Source organism: Macaca fascicularis, chromosome 6 (assembly GCF_037993035.2).
Source record: "Macaca fascicularis isolate 582-1 chromosome 6, T2T-MFA8v1.1".
Classification (NCBI taxonomy): Eukaryota; Metazoa; Chordata; class Mammalia; order Primates; family Cercopithecidae; genus Macaca; species Macaca fascicularis.
In genome coordinates, this window is record NC_088380.1 from 164,765,772 (window position 1) to 164,776,909 (window position 11,138).

The following is an 11,138-nucleotide window of genomic DNA, read 5'->3' on the forward strand; positions in this document are numbered from 1 at the left end:
TCACTAGCTATGTGATAACAACGAAAGCAATACAAATAATAAAAACAATACTGATGATTTATTGTGCTATTGTTATATGGCAGACATTTTACTTATATTTTCATACTTTGTTTTTGCAAAAAGACTTAGGATATAGGGAAGTTATCATGTCTAGTGTCTACATAGGAAACCTGAGTCAGAGAGATTAGTGTGCCAAGATTACCTGGTGAGTAATGGGCAGAAGGCTAACTCTGGAGCCTTTGTTTTTAACCACTATGTTATACTTCTGCTGGGGCTCAGAAAGTGATACTTCAAAGTATGGCACTTTGGCGTGCTGAGCACTTTAAAATTAAAGGATTGAAAATAAAAATCTCCTGGAGGGGTGCATCATTCCTGGAGGTACTGCAATACCAATCAATGTGTGGAGTGGATGGAGCAAGCTCCTATTCTATCTCCCTGATCCAAAAATCCATTTAATATATTGCCCTTGGATAGAGGACATATCAAATATTAAACTGATAAGAACAGCTACTACACTTGATCTTAGCCAAAAGGTCGAGAAGCAATAAATTAAAGGATGTCAGAAGGCCTCAGAAGCAACCTCAGAACCAAGGTCTCTTAGATTTCCTGCCTTGCTGTCTCTTACCGTTCATTCTGTCTTGAAGCAAGTCAGAACTCCTCTTCCCCAGGGTGGGTCATAGAAACTAGAACTTCTCCTTTCCAAAGCCAGCCATAAAAACTAGAATAATTACTGTAACCTTTCTTTACCATTCTGGCTAGGAGCTGGCCATAAAGAAATTCTCTGGCTTATCCTTGTGCAATATTAGGTCAGAAGACTGTCATTCCAGAGGGGTCCTGCCTCATCCATACCTAGGAGGAAGCAATGCTACAACACAGAGGGCAAGAAGAATCTGCATAGGCCTTGTTGGGTTTCCCATGCAGTCTATTAGCATTGGGTCATACTCTTTTAGTTCAATCATATTTCTACATGGCTGTCCATGTTTCATCCAATCTAAGCATAAAAATGGACAGCTGGCCAGGTGCGGTGGCTCACACCTGTAATTCGAGCACTGTGGGAGGCCAAGGTAGGCGGATCACCTGAGGTCAAGAGTTTGAGACCAGCCTGGCCAACATGGGGAAACCCTGTCTCTACTAAAAATACAAAAATTAGCTGGGCGTGGTGGTGGGCCCCTGTAATCCCAGCTACTCAGGAGGCTGAGGCAGGAGAATTCTTGAACCTGGGAGATGGAGGTTGCAATGGGCTGAGGTTGTGCCACTGCACTCCAGCCTGGGCAACAAGAGCAAAACTCTGTCTCGAAAAAAACAAAAACAAAAATAAACCAGACAACTTTCCCTGTATCTTTGGGTGTTCATTCTAAAGGCTCCTGTGTCACATAAAACTTTGATGAAATAAATTTGTTATGCATATCTCCTGTTAACCTGTCTTTGTTATAGGAGTGTCAGTCGTGACCCTTATGATGGGGGAGGAAAAATATCACATCTTTCTGTCCCTACACTTTTCTCCCAGAACTCAATTGCCTAGTCTTTCTTTTTACAAAACGAAGACTCGTGATTGTTCTGACACCCTCCTTCTGTTTGAGAGGATCAAATGAGATTGTGAAGGGGAAAATGTCTTGAAGACTATAAAGTAGCAGAAAAATATAAGCAATTATTAAGATGGACATGCTGGAAGAAAGAGAGCCAGAGAGAAGGCTCCCTGGAGTGAGAATTAGACTTTGACCTTCAACAAAAGGGCTGCCCTGCGTGTGCTGACAGCCCAAGCTGGGAACCTGGGTCCTTCTTCCACAGCTGTCAGAATGGCAGGGACAGGGGACCGGCGCCAGGCCTGGGCATCCAAGCGTGAGTGGCAAGGCACTCTTCACTAGAGTCTCCGGGCAGATTCACTCAGAGCTTGACCTTTTGAATGTAAAACACTTGTCAGATTGCCAAGTGCCAGCCAGTCAGGGAATGGATTCAGCCAGGATAATAGTATTTCTGTGGCTTTCTCAGGGATGCTTGCTCTGTGACTATGGCCTACAGGGTCTCTTTTGGAGAGAAATGACTTCTACCAAACTCAGGGTATACCTGCAAACAGGAAACTCTCCACTATCTGGTTGGTGTTTCTCTCTCCCTCCCTCTATGTATGTGTGTGTGTGTGTGTGTGTGTGTGTGTGTGTGTATATACATATATTTTATTTTTATTTTTTATTAAAGAGACAGGGTCTTGCTCTGTCACTCAGGCTGCAGGACAGTGGCATGACCCTAGCTCACTGCGGCCTTGAGCTCATGGGCTCAAGCAATCCTCCTGCCTCAGCCTCCCAAAGTGTTGGGGTGACAGGCATGCACCACTGCACTCGTCTCTCAATTTTTAAAAACCTTGTCTCCATTTTATAAATGTCATGCTTTCTATAATTTGTATTAAAAGACATAGTTATATGTTTTTCATTGACTAACTATAAAATTTTGTGGTTTATCTGAATAAGTATTCACAAATGATATTCCTTACCTTCCCCTCCCCTACCCCAATTCTAGAAAAATCTCTCTGGGTACGACCACGGGACAAGGAATGCTTATTCTCTTGGGAGTCATTAATATAAATACTATGCTTATAGAAGTGTCTTAGTTGATGCATTTGGACAAGAGAGTTCTGTGAAAAATAAAATAGGGGACTGTTCTAAGAACTGTTTTTTTTTTTTTTTTTATTTTTAGTAGAGACAAGGTCTCACTATGTTGCCCAGACTGGTCTTGAACTTCTGAGCTCAAGCAGTCTGCTTGCCTCCATCTCCCAAAGTGTTGGCATTACAGGCATGAGCCACCGCCTCTGGCCTATAAACTTGTTATTCATGGAAAGTTTTCCTTTAGGAGCCAAGCCACAGAGGCTAGCATAAGTTAGTGATTTTCAGTTATACATGTACAGCCACTGATTATTGCCTAGACTATGAATTCATATCATGGTTGCTTAAAGGTTTACAATTCAATTGTAAAATGGCTATAAATGCCTCCCATCTTGGATTACACTCCCTTTTGCCTCCTGACTTTGCTCTTCCTTCTATCAAGTGCTTTGGGAGGCTGAGGTGGGAAGATCAAGAGATGAAGGTGGCCCACAACTGTAATCCCAGCACTGTGGGAGGCTGAGGCAGGCGAACCACTTGAGGCCAGGAGTTCCAGACCAGCTTGGCCATGGTGGTGAAACTCCACTAAAAACAGAAAAATTAAACGGATGTAGTGATGCATGCCTCTAGTACCAGCTACTTGGGAGGCTGAGGTATGAGAATCGTTTGAACCTGGGAGGCGGAGGTTGCAGTGAGCTGAGATTGTACCATTGCACTCCAGCCTGGGAAACAGAGCAAGGCTCTGTTTCCAAAAACAAAACAAACAAATAAACAAAAAACAAACAAACAAATGATGAAGTTTAGTTTATCTACTTCTTGAATCTTGAATCTGGGCTTGGACATATGACCTGCTGTGGTCAAAGGAACATTAATGGGAGTGAAGCCACCCTAAACTTTCCAGTCCTAGTCAAGCTTCCAACTGACAGCACAGATTTGCCAAGCTGACCCAGACCAGAAAAACTGCCCAGCAGACCCATAGAATCAGGAGACTTTGGCCGGGCACGGTGTCTCACGCTTGTAATCCCAGTGCTTTGGGGGGCTCAGATGGGAGGATCACTGTAGGTCAGGAGTTCCAGACCAGGCTGGCCAACATTGTGAAATCCCATCTCTACTAAAAATACAAAAATTAACCAGGTATGGTGGTGCATGCTTATAATCCCAGCTACTTGGGAGGCTGAGGCAGGAGAATCTCTTGAGCCTGGAAGGCAGAGGTTGCAGTGAGTTAAGATCCTGCCACTGCACTCTAGCCTGGATAACAAGAGCGAAACTCCATCAAAAAAAAAAAAAAAAAAAGGAAGAAAAAGAGAGAGAGAGAGAGGGACATAATAGACATAATATGTTTGTTGCTTTAAGCCACTGGGTTTTGCAATATTTTATTATATAACAAAGCAAATTGATTTAAATTCTAATTAAAAAAATTTTCAACTCAAATTCTTAGTCTGCTAGAAGGGTTGGGAAGCTAAGGCCATTGGACTGGCTCTCTGTTTTTGTAAATAAAGTTTCATTGAAACGTGGTTGATCTGTTATGCATTTTCTTTCACTACTTTTGAACAATGATTGAGTAGTTGCAAGAGAGGTTGTATGGACCTCAAATACAAAGATATTTGCTATCTGTCCCTTTAAGAAAAAGTGTGGTTATCCCTACAGAGAATTGTTTGTGCTTTTGTAATTGTTGTATAGGAGTTCTTTTTTTTTTTTTTTTTGAGACAGAGTCTGAGTTCAAGCAATCCTCCCACCCTGGCCTCCCAAATTGCTAGGATTACAGTTGTGAGCCGCTCTGCCCAGCCAAAACTTTCCTTATATTTTTTATTTAAAAGTCTTGTTTTGACATTTATGTCTTTATTACATCTGAAGTTGATTTTTGGATATAGTGTGAGGCAGGAATCTAATTTCTCCTTTTCCAAATGGATTACATTTTTAAAAGGTGCTTCATTTCTTGAAGTTATTCCTTTCCCCAGTGATGTGACATGCCACCTCTGTTGTGCATCAACATTATGAAATGTGTGGGTTTGTTTTGAAGCTCTCCATTCCATTTCATTCCCTTCCATTCCACTCCATTCATCCCTTTTGTCAATTTATCCGACCTTGCACCAATATGATTATATTTCTATAGGTTTATAATAATTATAAAGTATTACTATAGGTAATTACTATAGGCTTATAATACTGAATTGCTAATTACAATAGGTTTATAATAGTTAATAAAGTCATAATTAGTGTAGGTTTAGTATAATTCCTGATAGCTTGTGTGGCAAGTCCTCTGCCCTGCTTTTCTTTGGAGGATCCTAGTTATTCTTTGTCCTTTCCTCTTCCATGTATATTTTGGAATCATTTTATCAACTTCCATGTAAAACCCTGTTGAAGTATTGTGTTGAATCTGTAGATGAATTTGGAGAGAATGCATATCTCTACAATTTAGTCTTTCTACCCATGGACATAGTATATTTCTCCTTCTATTTAGATTTTAATATCCTAATAAAGTTTTATACTTTCCTCTGTAGTTCTGACATATCTTTAGTTCTTTTTTCTATGTAGAAAAAAAGTATTTTCTTAACTATTGTAAACAGATTTAAAAAAATTATACTTTATAATTGTTTGTTTCTGGTATATGGAAATACAACATGAAAATATTGATTCTACAATAGAATGGAGGCTCCTCAGAAAATGAAAAGTAGAACTTCCATATGATCCAGCAATTCCACTACTGGATATACATCCAAAAGGGAGGAAATCAGTATATCAAGGAGATATTTGCACTCCCATGTTTATTGCAGCACTATTGACAATAGCCAAACTGTGGAATCAACCAAAGTGGCTACCAGTGAATAAATGGATAAAGAGAATGTGGTATATGTACACAATGGAATATTATTCAGCCATAAAAAGAATTAAGTCTTGTTATTTGCAGCAACATGGATGAAACTGAAGGGCATTATATTGAGTGAAATAAGCCAAGCACGGAGAGATTCATATGCAGGAGCTAAAAAAGTGCATCCCATAAAGATAGAGAGTAGATTGGTGGTTACTAGAGGCGGAGAAGGGGAGGTAGGGTGGGGAGGGATGAAAGGGAAAAAATAATATAAATGAATTTATTACCACTGAACTGCACACTTAAAGATGGTAAAAATGGTAAATTATATATGTTTATTTTACCTGAATAAAAAAATTAAAAATGTGAAAAGAATCCTATAACCAGGCTTCTTGCTAAACTTTAATTCTCATAGTTTGTCTATTCTATTGAGTTTTCTTTTTAAACAATCATTTAATATACAATTTAGTATGGATTTATTTTTTCTTCCAATTCCTAAAACTTCAATTTCTTTCTTATATCTATATTGGCTTAGACCTTCACAATGTGAATAGTAGTGGTATTAGTGGGATCTTGTCCCATTCCTGATTTTAAAAGGAAAGATTTTAGCATTTCCCTATTTAGAATAATGTTTGCTCTAGATTAATTATAGATACTTCTGTGTCTTCGTGGTATGTTCTCATCATTCTTTGAGCCCTTCCTTTCTTTCTGGAACAAAAAACGTTTCAAGTTTATCTTGTATTTCCCTACCTAGCCCTGGAGTCTGCCATTTCTCCAGAGAGCCTTGATTTTCTTTAGTGGGGAATGGTATGTAGGAACCAAGATCTGGGCACTAGGAGTACTCACTGGTACTGGTATGTCATGCTCCTAGGCCATCTTAGTGGATAGAATGGACACATACACACATATATATTTATTTCTCTTTATATTAAAAACCACAAGTCCACACCAATATCTCCAATTCCAATTCAACATCAGATTTATTTTTGTCTTCCTCTTTTCCATATTTGTAACTCCCTCCAGTGAGAAACCTGGTTCCCATTATCTTAGATGTATTCAATTATTTGCCCAATTCTCCCTGTATGTAATCAAAGTCTTGTAGCATAGGTCAGAAGCCCATGAAGGGGAGAGGAAGCAGAAGGAACAGGGAAAAGAAACAGGAAGGAGGGAAGAGAAGAGTTTTCTTTTTTTAATTTTAATCTTTATTTTACAGAACCATCTTCCCTCACCTACAAATATGGAAGAAAAAAAGATGCAGGGCATGGGACAGGAGAAGTGCCCCAGAAACAGTCCAGTTTAATCTCTGCAGCTTGGAGTGGAGCTGAGTGCCTGGTGGCCAGTTCGCTCTTCCTCTTGTCTCCTAGGTGGCTCCTGACAGCTTTTTAAACCTTAATCTCCTTCGTTGTTTAAGAAAACCAGAGCTTGGCAGTAGTTAAAGTGGTAAAAACAGATTTTGTTCAGTATTGTAATAGGGAAAAAAAGCCTTCAGGATAGAATTGGGTTGAATTCCAAATACAGCAGGGGGAAGTGGGAATTTATAGCCAAGGAACGGGGACAGGGGGCAGTCAGTGGATGGAAAATTACTAAGGGAAAACATCAGTGATAAGGGAGATTCTGACTGTACTGACCTAACCAGGCTTCTTGCTGCCGACAGACCAGGTGATCAGACATCACCTGGGGGATAGTGGAGGATGAGAAAACAGGTTAGATATCAGGGGTGATTAGGCTGGGTGCGGTGGCTCACACCTGCAATCCCAGCACTTTGGGAGGCCGAGGCAGGCAAATCATGAGGTCAGGAGATAACACCATCCTAGCTAAAATGGCGAAACCCCATCTTTACTAAAAATAAAAAAAATTAGCCGGGCGTGGTGGCGGGCACCTGTAGTCCCAGTTGCTCGGGAGGCTGAGGCAGGAGAATGGTGTAAACCCAGGAGGCAGAGCTTGTAGTGAGGCAAGATCACGCCACTGCACTCCAGCCTGGGTGACAGATTGAGACTCTCTCAAAAAAAAAAAAAAAAAAAAAAAGATATCAGGGGTGATTAGACATGCAGGATGGGGATTTCTGATTTCTGCCTAAACCAACTTAGCAGGATTCTTGCTAAAACTGGACAATGTAGAGATGGACACGGGAGTCCAAGAGTCAGGCCTAGGTGAAAAAGAGTTCGGGGGAGCCTGAGTAGAGGTTTGTAGAGAGGATCTTTGTCATGAGTTTGGAGGCAATACTCTTGAAGGCCAGGGAGGTTCCACTCATGCGTTTCCACTGAACTCCGAGAGACTGCGGTGGGAGTTTGCACACCTCCACCTTCTGCTGCACAAAGCCCTGCTGGCCTGGCACACCATGTATGCACAGCAGCACCATTTCTTATTCAGCTTGCCCTGAGAGCTGTTTGTGTTGAGCACCTTGCCAAATTCCCACATCATCTCATTGGGCTCCATGGAACCTGAGATCTTCATACTATATATAAAGTGTAGCAAGTGTGGCTCGGCCTCTTCAGGTTTGAACATCTCCACTCAGTTTTTTTAGGTTCCTTTTGGCAAACCTGAAACAAAGATGCCTCTGTATAAACTTGAAGGAGAACTTTCTGTTTGTGGAGCGGGCTCCAGGCTGCATGGGGGCCTGGCAGGCACATTGGCTGTGCCCCTGGCTTCTGTCCCATCTCCAGAACCTCTTGAGGATCCGCCTTGGTCCTCTGAATGTTCTTAGTGCAGCAATTTTTAAGGACTGAATTGTGACCCCCATGTCCCCAACATTCATATGTCACAGCCCTAATCCCCAGTGTGACTGTATCTGGAGATAAGGCCTTTGAAGAGGTGATTTAAAATTAAGGCCTGTAAAGTTTTTTTTGAGACAGAGTCTCACTCTATTGCCCAGGCTGGAGTGCAGTGGCATGATCTCGGCTTACTCTGCCTCCCAGGTTCAAGTGATCCTCCTGACTTAGCCCCCCCTAGTAGTTGGAATTATAGCCACCACCCCCAGCTAATTTCTGTATTTTTAGTAGAGATGGAGTTTCACCATGTTGGCCAAGCTAGTCTTGAACTCCTGGCCTCAGGTGATCCACCTGCCTTGGCCTCCCAAAGTGCTGGGATTACAGGCGTGAGGCACTGCGCCCAGCCAGGCCTTTAAAGTTTAAATAAGGGCATAAAGATGGGGTCCCAATCAAACAGGACTGGCTTCCTAATAAAAAGAGGAAGAGACACCAGGGATGCATGGGCACAGAAAAAAGACCATGTGAGGACACAGTGAGAAAACTCTGCAAGACAAGGAGGGTGGCCTCAGAAGAACCTAACCCTGTTGGCACCTTGATCTTGGACTGCCAGCTTCTAGAACGATGAGAAAATAATTGCTGTTTAAGCTTCCAGTTTGTGGTATGATGGCAGCGCTTGCACACTAATACAGCAGTTAAAGGTGGGAGTGGTAGGCTCCCTGAGACTCAAGCTTGGAGCTGGCAGAGACCCTGCGCTGTACCTTGTGGCATGGGAAAGTGTGCTGCTGTTGGTCAGATCTGCCAAAGGCTGGGGATGCAAAGGGATGGTACAGACTCCAGCTTGGACCTCTTGTAGCCCAAGAGCAGATCGAAAGGCATCACCTTGTTGAACCTCTGGCCCATTACAAGTCTTTTTTTTTTTTTTTTTCTCGAGCATCTGAAATCCTTTATTGGAACATAATCGCTGTTTGCCAAATAGAAGACACAGAAAGCAGACGACAGTGAAAGCAGAGCCCAGTGACCAGAGCCAGTCCCTTGGTTGGGGACCCTCCCCTACTACCTGGTGGACCAGCCTGGCGACCTCTGTCCCTCCCCGGATCCCCGGGCCTTTGGCATAATGCTGATGAGGGGCTGCAGGCAGTAAGCCCCTTGATTCAAAGCAGAGACTTGAGTGGGCACTGGAGAGTGGGGGCAGTGGAGAGGCCAGGGAGGACTCGGCGGGTCCCCCAGCTGGGCCAAGGCTAGTGGAGGAAGCCAGGAGCGGGCGAGATGGCGTCTATCTGTTTTCTGAAAAGGAGCGTGTAGGGGCCTGCAAGCAGGTGGCGGTGGCGCTGGGACGGGTCACACGCCGACATCCTTCTTATCACCCGTCTTGGGAACAGTTTCCAGCAGTGGTTCCCCGGGATCCGCCTCCATTCCCACCTTGGCCTCGCTGGCCTTAGAGTTGGGGACTCAGAGGCAGAGTCAAAGCAGCGCTGCATGTGGTACTTCGTGTCGGTAGGGTCCATCTTGCTGATGGCGTCTTGCAGCATCTGCACGTCTTTCACATCAAAGCACTTCTGGAGTTCCTCGGGGAGGGGAGGGACTCGTAGACCTCGACGGGGTCCAGGCCGCCAGGGCCGAGCCGCTTCTCGCGCTCCTCCTCCTTGTACTCCTTCATGGCCTTCTCGATGTGCAGCTTGGTACGGACCCGCACATGCTCCTTGAAGGCTTCCAGTTCGTCGTCGAAGCCCACCATGTACTGGCGATCGGCTGTCTTAGTCTTAGTGAAGAACTGCCGGAAGCAGGCCTGGGGGTCCACCTTCAGGCTCTTGGCCAGCTCCAGGATAAACTGCATGACGATTGTCTTGGGGACTGCCTGCTCCATGAGTGCACATTTCTCCTCCACCTCTAGATCAATGCATCAGATGACCAAGTAATTGGCTGTCTCCTCGCACACCAGGTGGACGTTGTCTGACAGGTACTCTTGGCTGTCATCCCAGTGACGAGCATGCCGAAGTGCTTGGTCTGTTTCTCGTACTTTTCTACGAAGGTCTTGTGTTTCTGCTCCCTCACCTCCTCTGAGTCCTCCTCCACTTTCTCGGGCTTGGTGTTGACCATGCTCTTGCTGAAACCGTCTTTTCTGAGCGTGTCCACGTTCCAGGGCATGCTCTTCTCCTTCTTGTGCATCTCCTCCAGCTTCTGCTCCCAGCCCCGATCCTCCTTGCGCAGCTGCTGCGCCTTGGCCTGCAACCGCCCCAGCTCTGCCTTGCCGCCCTCGGCCACCTCCAGCTCTTTCAGCTTCCTCTGGCACTCGGCCACCTTGCGCTTGCACTCGTGGCAGACCCTGTCCAGTTCCTCCTTCTCTTTCTGGAACTGCTCCATGCGCTGCCCCCGGGCCTGGTGCTGCCAGTGGAAGAGGCTGGCCCTGTCGATGTTGGGGTGCGCCTCGTCTTCATCATTAGATACCTCTATGTGGTCCCACATGCTGTAGTCCACCATCTTGCCTTGGCGGCCCAGCCCACTCTGGCTTGGGTGGCGGCGGCAGCAGCGCTGGAGACTCCCAAGGCAAGTCTTAAATCTCTTCATGTGTGGAACCGACGGACACCATCAACTCTGTCTGTTGCCACGTGAGGGGGAAGGTCCTTGTAGTCATAAAATGGCTCCACATAGGGTTTAGTTCATCTTTTTGAGGGATATGGAATACATTCATCCATGGAGCATTGATTATTTTCTCCAACGAGTCTCTCTTGCTGGAATTGAGAATGAGAAATTTCTTAAGCAGGTTTTCACCTTCCATGAACAAGTAGAAGTGAATGTGATACATTCCACTCTGTACTTCATCCTACAGCTCCTTGAAGTTCTGTCCATCAAAGGCAGGCATCCATTGACCAGTATATAGAAACTGACTCCCGAAATCCATGGTGGGTCCGTCATACTTTTGACCACGAAGAGTTCCAGGGGAGCAAAAGGGATAACTGGAAGGAAGACAACCACCTTGTTGACAAAGGTGAATGTGTTGCCGATGCCAAAGTCTGCAATCTTGATGTTCAT

General features: G+C 44.4%; 1 non-coding gene and 1 pseudogene across 1 annotated transcript; both read right to left on the reverse strand.

The window, feature by feature from the left end:
- Positions 1-356: 356 nt before the first annotated feature.
- LOC123574320 (U2 spliceosomal RNA) lies at positions 357-546 on the reverse strand. The gene has a single exon (XR_006699198.1). It is a non-coding gene; the product is annotated as a U2 spliceosomal RNA (small nuclear RNA).
- An 8,900-nt stretch (positions 547-9,446) lies between these two features.
- LOC102118239 (hsp90 co-chaperone Cdc37 pseudogene) lies at positions 9,447-10,888 on the reverse strand (annotated as a pseudogene).
- Between the last annotated feature and the right edge of the window lie 250 nt (positions 10,889-11,138).